The sequence below is a fragment of the Drosophila subobscura genome, chromosome E, assembly GCF_008121235.1.
Source record: "Drosophila subobscura isolate 14011-0131.10 chromosome E, UCBerk_Dsub_1.0, whole genome shotgun sequence".
In the NCBI taxonomy this organism is placed as follows: domain Eukaryota; kingdom Metazoa; phylum Arthropoda; class Insecta; order Diptera; family Drosophilidae; genus Drosophila; species Drosophila subobscura.
The window spans coordinates 3,677,904-3,690,139 of NC_048531.1; positions in this window are offsets into that span (position 1 = coordinate 3,677,904).

Genomic DNA, 12,236 nt, shown 5'->3' on the forward strand with positions numbered 1-12,236 from the left:
CCTCATGTGAAATTCGATCGCTAAGCAGATCCCGCACCCCCAGCCCTCTCCTTACTGCATTTCTGCCACAAATTTAGTTGCTTTTGTCGCCGTTTATTGCCACTTTAAGGCCTGCTCCACACCTCTTCTCCACTCTGCTGTCTCCACTGTTCTGCTCAACTTGTTTTACCACACAAAATGCTCTCATTTGGCCATAACAGCCACAGCCACAGCAACAGTTTCAGAGATATATTTTACTCTTTATACACTGCCAGAGGAGGTGTTATGGGTAAAGTAATCCCGATTAAGCCTCAGCCCGATCGAACTATTTGTTTTCTGTGCTGTAGCTCTTTGGTGGAAGACTCTAACTTCCAGCTCCCAAACAATAAATTGGTTTGCAAGCGTATCCGCAGCTTCGGTTATAGAATTTTTGCCTTACTTTTTCTTTTTACATTGTGCTTTTGTTGTTGTTGTGTTGGTCTGGCGTCTTTTGGCTTAAATGAAACTAAATGAGGCAGTAATCAAGTTGTGCTCAAAGAGTCTCCTCCTCATCCTCCTCGCTCTCCGTTGTGGTATTTTCGTTTCGCATTTTTTCTCCATATTTTTTTGTGTAATATGTTTCTTGTGGTTTACAGCAAATTTCACACTTGGTCGTGGCGGTGGTGTGGCAGTGGTGTGGCGAGTGGGAAGACAGCCACAAAACATGACTGAGGCATGGAGCTGATTGATTTTTTAATATCGAGCAGAAAGGAGTGAAAGGGAGTAAGCCAAAGAATGGCAAAATGGGTGGGGCAGTGAGCCTTTGTGTTTGGGTTCGGTTTCGGGATTTTCAAAGGAAAACCAAAGGAGTTGACAGGATGGAACCGCCATTCGAGTTCGACTTGTGGGGAGTACCTGATGATGGCTTCCCCAGTTATGTATTGTCGAGTCAGCAGCGCTGACTGATTTATTCATTGGCCTCGACCCACACTAGCTTTCACTGCTCGCCTCATGGATCCCCATGGAACTCTTGACAATTTCATTTCAATATTTTCGTTACACTTGAAGGCGATCTACCGGCTACTGCTGGAGGAGGCCCATCCTGGTTGCCACTTCACATGCTGCGGCTGCTGTTGTTGCTGCTGCCACGGATTGTATAATAAATATTATTCATTTGGCTCTGATTTTTTTTCGAGCCCAATGATGCCACTGCGTCCACTCGAGGCCCACTACAGAGCCACCACACACTCTCCAGCTACAGCTCCATCTCCAATCCCAATACCAATACCAATCCCAGCCATGACTCAATTAAGAGCCGCACGTTTATTGTGCTTACCCGCGTAGTTTTGTCTGTTTTGTGTGTGTGTATTTTTTATTAACTTTATAGCCTCTGTTTTTGTTCAGCTTACTTACTTATTGTTTTCTTCCACCCGTCGTCTTGTTTTTGTTGAAACGTCATCGTAAATTGCAATTAATTTTGTGGCCCAAAACGAACCGAACCGAACTGAACCGAACCGGCGACAGATGATGGCTCATAATTTCTGCCTGTAGGTGTTTCATTAAACGCAGCCTTGAGTGGGGCTGGCTGTCTTCAATTATATTTCACACCTTCGAAGAACAGAGCAACAAAGTTTACGAAAAACAAAAAAACTCGAAAGCGAAACTCCACTTAAAATTATGCCAATCACGAGTCCGTCCAACTTATTGTCTTTGAGTGCCCCGCACTTCAACACAGTTGCGGGTCTTCAATATCTTTCGAAAAGTGTTTGCATAAATCACACACAAAAATATTTATTCATATGTATGCCAAATCATGGCCAAAATGGAATTAAAGGCTATTTTTGGATATATCAAAAACTATTTTTGGCCAAACAATTATTTGGGATAGGTGCAGGAGAGTCCTTGAATGGTAACACTGAAAGTAGTTGGCCAATCATCCAGCCAGCGGCTATTTTTTTAGATAATTTCTTTCGTTGTTGGGTGCCCATTATTCTGGTATCTTTCATTCGCTTATTATTCAAATTTTATTGTGTTTTATCGTGCTCTAAAGTGTAGTCCAGAGGACTTAAAGTGGGGCAGGTCGCGGCGTTTTTAAGACTTTTGTGTGGTACCACACACTATCTATGGCCGTGGCCAGTCATTGGAAAGTGGCCATAAAAGTGCGTCAGCTCGGCTGCTGTCCCTTTTTAAGAGTTAATTTCTAGCCTTTTACGACCCCCAGCAAATGTCAATTGATACGGAATTTCATTTGATGTTACAGCTGCTTGAATGGGGCAAACGCTCGCGTGTTGATCCACGCCTACTGGTTGCAATGGCTGTGACTGTGGCAGGGGAAGTCCCACTGGCAGGGGGAGGCCCAATGCAATTGGCCATTGCCATAAAAAACACTTTTTGGAAGAGTTGGACGCTTGTTGTTGTTGTACCTTTTTTATGCATCGTCGAGCGGAAAGTGTTGCATTTATCTGCCGCTGCTGCTACACGAAGGCCCAACCTTAGCGAGGATACCGCACATACCACAAGCAACTCCTTGGTGCAGCACTGAGCGAAAAACTTGTGGCCAAAGAGGCAGCCATAAATACTACGATGATGAATAACCCTACCAAGCGCTTCTGTGGACCCTCTTGGATTTGCATATCTGCCACTTCTTGGCTCTCAGTGTGGCTGAGAGAAATTACAATAACCACAGCATAAAAAAGGATATGCACCGCGACTTGCTTTTAGACTTTGTCGCCTCCCTGCCCAGAGACTGGGCCTGGGACTCTGCCTCGCTGTTCCTTTGCTTTTATTATCATCAGGCTAAGTCGGCGACTTAAGGGACGACGGGACATAAAAAAACTCAAACACACACACAAACTCCCAGATAGAGGGAAAACAACAGGGAAAACTGGTAGCCTAGGCCATTAGACATAAAACTCAAGTCGGGTAAGTGCAGGTCGACTATCTGTGGCAGGCACTGGATAGCGCTACAGATAGATAGAGAGAGCAGCTAGAGGCTAGAGGCTATGGGCCAGAGGGGAGTGTGTGGAGTGTGGGCTGGCAAAAGGTGCTACCACTAGAAAAGTTGACCCAAATTTTATCATCAATGTGACAGAAAGTAGCGATTAGATGATGCCTTTTATGTGTCTCTTCTGTATGTGTGTTGCGGTCGTCTGTGCCGCCGACAAAGGTGCATTCGAATGAATGGCCCTGCCACTGTGTGCGGGTTGGTTCCTGGTCGGGTTACGGGTTACGGGTTTACGGGTGCACTCCACCCTATCCTAGTACCGATATGAATGGGTTTTTTTCTCGGCTCCATAAAGCGTTTGCTGATATCTTAATTTGCCGCATCTATCGGAGGCACTTGAGAGAAGTCTGAGACGCCACTCGAGTTGTTGCAGCTGCCGCGGCTGCTGCTGCCGCTGCACTTGTTTGAATTTCCATGCACCCATATCCGGCCTGAGGCGCCGCTCGAAAAGGCAAATAGAGGCGCATCCTGTGCGCCGTGTTACAGGCCCTTGAGTCTGGAAACGATGCAGAAAATCGCTGCCAGGCCGTGGCATTTGATTTGTGTGTGTGTTGGTCCCGTCCCGCCCGTTCCATCTCCAACTAGCCATGAAATGTCCGAGCAGAGCCCAGCCTATCGGAAGCTGATAGCGGGACGGAGATGCCGCTCGCTCGATGGTAACTCTAGACGTGGGCTGCTGCTTCCTTTGAAGTGGTCCCTCGGATAAAGTGTTTGATAATCCAATTTACGAATGCAAATCTCAGCTGCTGCTGTCGTTTCCCGGACGTCGTTGGTCCTCGCATGGTCAGGGAAAAAAGAGAAAGAAATTTTTCCAGAGCTCTTTACGTTGGTCCCATAAATATTTATGGGACTTTGAAAGGTTTTCTTTCACGCTGGAAATAAGAATTAGCTCCATTCTGCCACACTCTAGCCTCCCGCTCTCCCTGTGTGTTGTGCCACTCAAAAAGACGGCCGCAATGTTGTGTGAAGGAAGGCTCTTTCAATTTATATCAATAATGCCGTTAGCTCCGACTTGTTTAGCCCGAGTTAAGCCAATTTTTAATCTTTAGCGAGTTTTCCAAGGCTGTGGGATTTACCAGCGTACTCGCTTGACACGCAACACGGAAAAAAGAGGAGCAAATGCGACGACAGGCCTCGGCCTCGGCCATGTCGTGCACTTTCCAGTAGTGCCCGCCCTCAGCCCAAAGTTTAGCTCAAAATCAACTGCTAACATGACATAACTTACGAGCAGAGCGAGCGGCTCATGCAAATTTCCCCACTACTTTGGACAAAGTTTTTCCACTCTTTGTGTGTGATGGGAACTAGGCTGAGACCGGCGACCGCGACCGGGGCCCACAGTAATGGATAGCCCAGACCGGCCAGAAAAAGGGCTGCGCGACGTCAATTTAAGCCAAAAAGTTATTGGCACTTTGTCAGCCATGGAGTAATGCACTAGACCAAAGGGGGGCAACACACGGAAGCGTGCGTTTATGCGGAGTACAAAATTGGAATAAATATGATTTATATACATGGGAAATTGTTGAGGGACAGCCGCGACTTACAGAAGATGTAGAAGTGCAGAAGGTGTGAAAACCTTCTATGGAAATTGTATGCAAACTTTTGACAGTTCTCTTCATTTTTTATTTTATTATTATTTTATTATTATTATTTTTTTGGTCAGTTGAATTTGGTAGTCACACTTGATGACTTTCAATCCATAAAACTATGGGACAAATGGGCACTATTTGCATGTACTTTTGTCCATGACAAAATTTGGATTGTAGGCCTCGAGGAGAAGATCCCTTGATCATACTTCAAAGGCGCAAAAAACACCAAATAGTAATTATTAAAAAAATTCAAACCGCCATTCGGTGACCTCTAATTCTGATTCAGTTTTAATCGGAATCTGCAGTGTGGATTTCCACAAAAACAAAATGTTTGTCAAGGAAATCGTGCCAAAATTTCAGAGGATTTTCGACTCAGTGTCCATTATTCGGCATAAGCTTATCCGCATGAACCCCAAGGAGCGGGCTGCGGCGGACTGCACTCCTTGCGTGTGTTCCATATATGTGAGTGTGTGAGTGTTTGAGTGTGTGTAGGGGCATTGTAAGGAGTAGTTGGCGGCGGTATCTAGGCCTGGCCAGGCACGATAATTGGCCCCCAACTAATTTACCTATTTAACTGGGATTTGCCGAGGGCGAATGGTTGCCTCGGAGGCATGCAAATCGGGCTGGATTTTTTCTTGGAAAACACTTGGATGTCAATTGGGGAATTGGGTGAAAGTTTTCGCGGACCCTTTGGCCCTAACATCAGTGTAAAGTGGTGCCTGGCACGTCATCTGCCACTCTGCCCCACTCGTCCGTATCATTATCAAAAGTTGTTTAAGATTTCTCAGTTATGTGGGGATATTGTGGGGGTTTGTAATCTGAAAACTTTGTCAATATTTGTGCGAGTCAAACGGGGCGTTGTTGCCACATAATTGGACAGACTGGGGACTGGGGACTGGCGACTGGGGGGAGTAGCTCTGTCTGGGTGCTATCTAATCTGTGTGCCACTCTTGCTCCCTGCTGCAACCACATCTAGCAGAGGCAGCGGCAGATGCATATGCTAATTGCATTAATAAATGAGCAGCTAACTGCGCGGTGGTATCCCGCTATGGGGCCTGCCACTGTCATTCAATTAAAAAAGAAAACAACGACACATTAGGAAAAAACAAAAAGGTCTTGTAGCTGCGTCTGCCACCCCCCTGCCTCTGCCCCTTTACTGACTGGTGGAAAACACAAGGAAAATATTTAGAAAGTAAAGAAAGAAGCAGGCAGCAGGCAGACCTAGGCCCATGCCCAGACCCAGACCCAACCCCAGTGACAACAATGGTGGAGCAACATATGTACCAAAGGTAATTGTCAAGTAGAGCAGCAGCAGCAGCAGCAGCAGCAGCAGCGAAGCGGCAGACGACAGCCAAAGACAACGTTGGCGTGGCACGAAGAGCTGTCTGCACGGACTTGGACTTGGCACACCGCAGACACACGGATACTACGTAGATGGAGCGGACGGAACCGCCTGCACAGTGGCATACACACACACACACACACACACACCTTAACCCGTTGCAGGTCGATTGCCCGCCCCCCCCTTCCGTCTGAACCCACCACTACAAATGACACACAAAAATGGTAACACAAACAACAGGGGAAAAACGCACAGCGAAGCTGCAATGCTCTTTGTTTCCCTCTAACTCCTCCAACTGCTCCAAGCTGCCTTCCGCTCTTCGGCTATGCCCTCGCCAATGAAATGCACAGAATAACAACAACAACAAACAACATTTATTCCATGTGTCTCTGGGCACCCGGCGTACCATTTGCTGGCAACACTTTTCTGGTAACATTCTTGGTTGTGGTTTTTTTTTGGCCTTTCGATAGGCCCGAAAAAATATGCGCGGTGGCGCGGTGGCTCGGTTGCGCGGCAGCAGCGGTTTGTGGTTTTTGGGTTTGTTTGTCCGGGAAGGTTAGAGACATATGCGTGACAATTAATACAAGAGAAGCACCTCCCCCCTCAAGGGTGAGGGGGCAACGTCTCGCTGACAAAGGTACACAAAACGGAACTGCAGACACACGGCGCTGCTTGTCTCGTTGTGTCGTGTCCTCTTGGCGGCATGAAGGCGAATACCCATGTTCCCTGCATTCAAGTGACAGCCCCGCCAGCGCCAGGACCAGCACTGTGACTGTGGCTGGGGCTGTGGGTGGGTGCTGGCTGGGCACCTGCCACGAAACTCCAACTCCAAAGTCAAAGCAAAACCAATTTGCGGGCATAAAACAAACTGTACCCGGAGCCCAGTTCCCTGCACCCTTGGAAGTTCCTGCTGCTCGGCCTCCGTTATTACTCGTACTGTGGACCCTGTACCCTGGACCCTAGGCATGGTCGCGTGTCGCTTATCAGGCTGCTTTATCAGCGCAGGAACAGCAGCAGCAGTGGAGGAGGCACTGGCAGTCCAGTTGAGCAAAAACTTTGTTTAGCGTCTCAAGTCTCGAGCTATTTGGCTACTTGTTTTCAGTTTTGCGTCCCGCAAACCCTTCGCTGTGGAGCCTCTCCCCGGAGCCTTTTCTATGACTCTCCCCTAGCCCTTGAGGTGGCATTATTATTCCTGTTGCTGCTGCTGGTTTGTTGCATATTTTAATTCTGCATTTGCCTCGCTTTTCATTATGCACTCGTATGCATGTACAATATTGTGAAAATGCATTTCCACTTAGATCTTGGCTGATTGTGGGGATGTGGGATGTGGGCCTTGGGGGGCAAAGGCAAATCGACAGAACTGGTGGCATGTGTGCTGCAAAAAGCATTGCCAGAGGTCAGTACTTCAAAGGATATTCATACCTAAAGGAAGTATAGATTTAAGGATGCCGAATCTTGAGATTTAAGAACCTTCCACAGCGGAAAATAAGTACTCTCCCAAAGGATGCGCTTCCTGAATATTCCCCGAATTTCTACGCGACTTTTACCCAGGAAAATGCATAACAAATCGCACCCGATGGAGCAGCTAATTGCGCGACAAATTTGGGAACGATTTCCACTTTAAATGTTCAGCGGAAACTCCTTCGAGAGCGGATATATCCGACGACTTTGCTGCACCAGAAACTACAACGAATTCAAGTGGGAATCGAGTGCGCACTTGCCACAGAGCGAAGGGGCAAGGCACACATTCATTGAATCTTTGGCAAATGCGTGAAATAGATACTTAAATGTCGTGCACGGACAGCTGTCAGGATAATGCTTGCAGTCCCACTCCAAAGGGACCTTCGAAGTGGGGAGTGGGGCACTGAGCCCTGCAATAACTCAATTTGCTCTTTGGGGAGGAGTGCACATGCGAGGAACAACAGAGCAAATTGACAGAAATATGAGCACGCGAAAAGAACGAGAACAAAACGAGGAGGAGTTTGTAGGATTGTATAAAGGACCAAACAACGACTGGGAATGATGCGTCCCGCGAGTCGCATTTTAAGTGGCCCCCGCCCGACTCTGTGGCACAGTCATAAATTTGTCATTGATTGCATGTGAAATTTGAGGAGCTGCCGCACGATGCATCTGCCTCTCCCACTCGACAGAGACTCGTCTGCTCTCTGGGTTTTGTGTTTGTGTATCTCTGGGGCTCTGTTGTGTTTGTGTGTTTTTGTGTTTGTTATCCTTAAAGCAGTTTTATTGCTTTATTATGTCGCTGCGGCGTATCCTTACCATTGTGTCAGTGTTCCCTGTGCTGCTGGGGATCAATCTCCATCAGTCTCTGTGTTTCTCCCTGTGTCTGCCAGGGGATCTACTTTGTCTCTCTGTCCCTCTGCTGAGTTGCATTTTATGCGGGCCTACAACTAAACACGGAACTCTGCCCAGACCTTGCCTTGTTTCTCACAACTTAAATTACGCCCCGTAGAATATTGGATTACATTTAGTAAGTTTTTCTGCTGTTGTGGCACTGCTAAAAGATAAAATGTAGCTGCGAGGCGGTGGCGAGGGAACATCCAAAGTATCTCTGGGAAATGAGGGGGGACAGTGCAGGACTCTTTGGTTTGTTGCTCACTTAACTGGAATAATTGACATGAACGATTCCTTGGGCTCCAACTCTTTTGTGTGGTTTCATATTTTAGTATCCCAAGTGAGAGAATCCTCCTGCTGCTGCTCCTTGGGAGCAACTTTCCAGCAATGCCCGTCGTCGTCCCCTGAGCACAACCGCACGCTTGAGTAGCTCCGCTCAAGCTGCAACAGTTTATATTGCATTATTCTGCTTGAATGGCATTTACACTCCAAGAGAGAAGAGGGCGCAGAGTGCACAGAGAAGAGCAAAGAGAGGAGGCACAAAAAATAGCAAGAAAAAACCAAAAAGGGCAAAAGAGAGCGAAGGCAAAGGAAAAAAGAGCTCGCATTGCCCCAGCGAAAACAAAGTGAATTTCATTATGCCATTCCATTATGGAATATCCCTTAGCACACCCCGTGACACCCCCCCTCGCAGGACACGGTCAATTTGAATTATGAAAATCACAGCAAAAGGAGTCTGGGAAGGAGCCAGCCGCCTGTCGCCTCTGCGCTGTGACTTTTGAATGGATTTTACTTCCATATCATTGAAGCGTTAACGGCTATCAGCTGTTGCACAGCGAAAGGACCCTGCCCCCAGCAATCCTTCCCCCCTCGTGGCACTTTTGTGGCACTTTTAATGGTATCAGACGACCATCAGGTGTGGAATTTTCTGCGTTTATTTTTTGGCTCCAGCAAGGATATGGAATGCCTTGGCAGCGATCGCAACTCTTTTGTGTGCAATTTTCCATCTAATCTGTATATCAGAGGAGACCTCAGACCCACTCTCTCTCTTTGTCTCTCTTCTGCTTAGTTTCTTTTTATTTTCCAGCTTTCTGTGGCATGAGGCATTGTCTGTGCAACGATCTTGTTGCGTTTCCTGTGCCAGCCTTAATGCCCCACATAAACCATTCGCTGCCACACAACAAAAAAAACTAAAGCAAGACAACAGAATTTGTCAAGGCTTGATCATGATTGTGGCACACACACACACACACACACACACAACAGCTCTTCCTTGGACTTCGACTTGTACTTGGACCCTGGCCTCGTGCGTGCTAATGGCCAACAATGTTCGGTTATACCCACATGCCACGGCTGGCAGCAGCAGCAGCAGCAGCAGCAGCAAACAAAAGCCAAACAAAAGTGTGGCACAAAAGTTGTTGTCACACGTAGGTGTCCACCGGGCCACAGTCATACAGCACATAGAACAGGCACAGAGAGGCCCATAGCTCGCAGCTTTCTTTACCCAGAATGATGCCATCAAAGTGCATGGAGTGGACCAGGGACCACGAAGCGTTGGTCAGCCATAATATCACATTGGAGTCTGCTGATTATACCTGGCACTTGCCCGAGCATCGAGGGTATATGCCAGTCAGCCAACAGGCAGCGGGAACGACTCGCATATTGGGTATCTAATGGTTCGTAGTTCCCCCAACTTTGTGTGGCTCTTTTCCAACCCATTTTGTACGCAGCCAAATCGACAAACAGTTTATGCAAAACGTAACAAGGCCCCAGAAGAATTTCCTCTCTACGCTTTTTACGAGCACTTCGCGTATTGTGATCTAATCGTCTGCCGCTCCGAGACGAGACCTGAAGGATGTTCGGACTGTTCGGGCTTGCCCACGCTCTTGCAGTTTTATTATTATTGGTTTTTTAGCTGCATTTACCAGGAGTAGAGTAGAGACGGACTGCCTGCCATTTGCATTTCTTATTGCCTCGAATTGTCATTTGAACGGGCCACAACACTCAAGCGATAATGCGCGAAGATCGCCAAGAGCTGCAACTGCTGCCTGCCCCTCTGCTGGCCACAAAATTAATTGCTTTGCTGATTTGATGCTACAAATTTGTGTATGTTGCCGGAGGAGGCAGTCCCAAGCGCAGCCAGAAGGCAGCCTCAGCTGCAGCCACAGTCTCAGCTCCAGTTCAAGTCGTGCCTTGTGACCTTGCTGTTGGGGGAGGGGAGTTGTTGGTGCTGGAATGAGCGATGTAATTTGTAGATCTCAATTGGGTCTTTGCATGTACGTTGTGGTATCTGGCGGACAACCTAATAAAAGCCCTTGACCATCCATCTTCGACCTCAGAGCAGCACCCGACCAGTGTCAGTGCCAGAGTCAGAGCCGCCTTTTGATCAGAGTCATCTTGGATTAGCTGTGGCGCGCCGCTTCCTCTGCCATTTGTGCTTCCCGACTTCGATTGAAGCTCACTCTCGTCGTTTATAATTAACTTCCAGTGTCCATGACAAGAAACTTGGGAACAACTTTTGGTCGCTGCCTGCTGCCTGCTGCCTGCTCCTCGTCTCTTCTCCTGTCACGCGTGCCTGTCACACACGCTGGCCGTGCCTCTGCCGCCTCAATGGCTCTTCTCTACTATGGCTGCGATAGCCATTTGGCCAGTTCCTGGGCACCCAGTTGCAGTGCCAGTCTCCAGGCCCCTCTTTCCTGTCTATGGGCTTTGATAAACGAGCACATCAGAAATGTGACTTGTCATAAATTTGCCTGCGTGGCCATTACTCATGTGTCATGTGGCTGCAGCCTCTTGCCGCTGCTGCACTCCTCCTCCCCCCGATGGTAGGTGCCATGCAATGCGCGCAGTTTTCCCCCCGGCAAGTTCGACAATATGCCAAGTATGTGAAGTAATCGCCGTTATCAACTTTAGTGACATGATCAGAGTCAGAGTCAAAGCCACAGAGAGCACTGCTCCACATTTGCGGAGAGGCTTTTGCTGTGGCTTTTGCTTACCCTGTGGCAGGTTGACTTATGAAACCCATCGATATTCCCAGTCCCATGAGAACTGAATGTGGAATCATCCATTCTACATTCTACATACCAGCAAAAGTGTCGTTCATTAGTTTTGCGATTTAATGTCTAAATTGGTGGATCTGTAAACTGTTTTCACAGAAAAATCTGAAGCTCTCTTGAGGCTCTGTTCTGTGTTACGACTCTCTTGCTGCTCTCTGTTCTGCTCGCAACAGGCGAGCTTTGCTCATTAACCCAATCGGTTGGGTTCTTTTCGGTTGTGGGCCCCCACAAATGAAGTCATTAAACAATCGACAGCAGCAGCGCCGCATGGAATTGGATCGGGTTCTGACTGTTGCTCTGCCACCTGTACAAATTTCTCAATAAATTGTTCACACTTCATTTTTCATCAAGACAACGCAAAGAGTGCAGCTCCAGTCGCATCTCCAGTCGCAGTCTCAGGCTCAGTCCCAGTCCCAGGCTGAAGAAAAATGAACCACTGACAACTCGTGCTGGGTGCTGCTGCTGGAGCGGTACACCAGCGGAACTTCACGCCGCATGCAGCGCGCTGCATAATAAACAAAGCATCAACAACAGCAATGAAAGGCAGCAGCAACAACAACAAACAGGCCAAGTCCAGGGCAGGGCAGGGCTGTATCTACTCGGCAGTAACCTGCAGTGCATACATTTAAAATTTATTAATTGGTTTTTAAAAGCACTCACACCCGTCGAGCCATTCATAATTCCACAAAAAAAGAAACACTCCACTGGGGAGAATGTGGATTGTGGAAGTTCCTCTTCCAAGTTCAATTTCCGCCTAATTTCATGCACTTTTATGTGGCTTTTGTGTGGATTACGCAGCAGAAAAAAAAAGTAAGTTGAATCGGGAAACCGGAGCGGAAAAAGATACAAAATATGCTGGGAAATACACTACACACATGTAGCCAGAAATGAGCATGTTATTTCTATGTAATTTGGCAAGTCGCCCCGCGAGGCAGTGG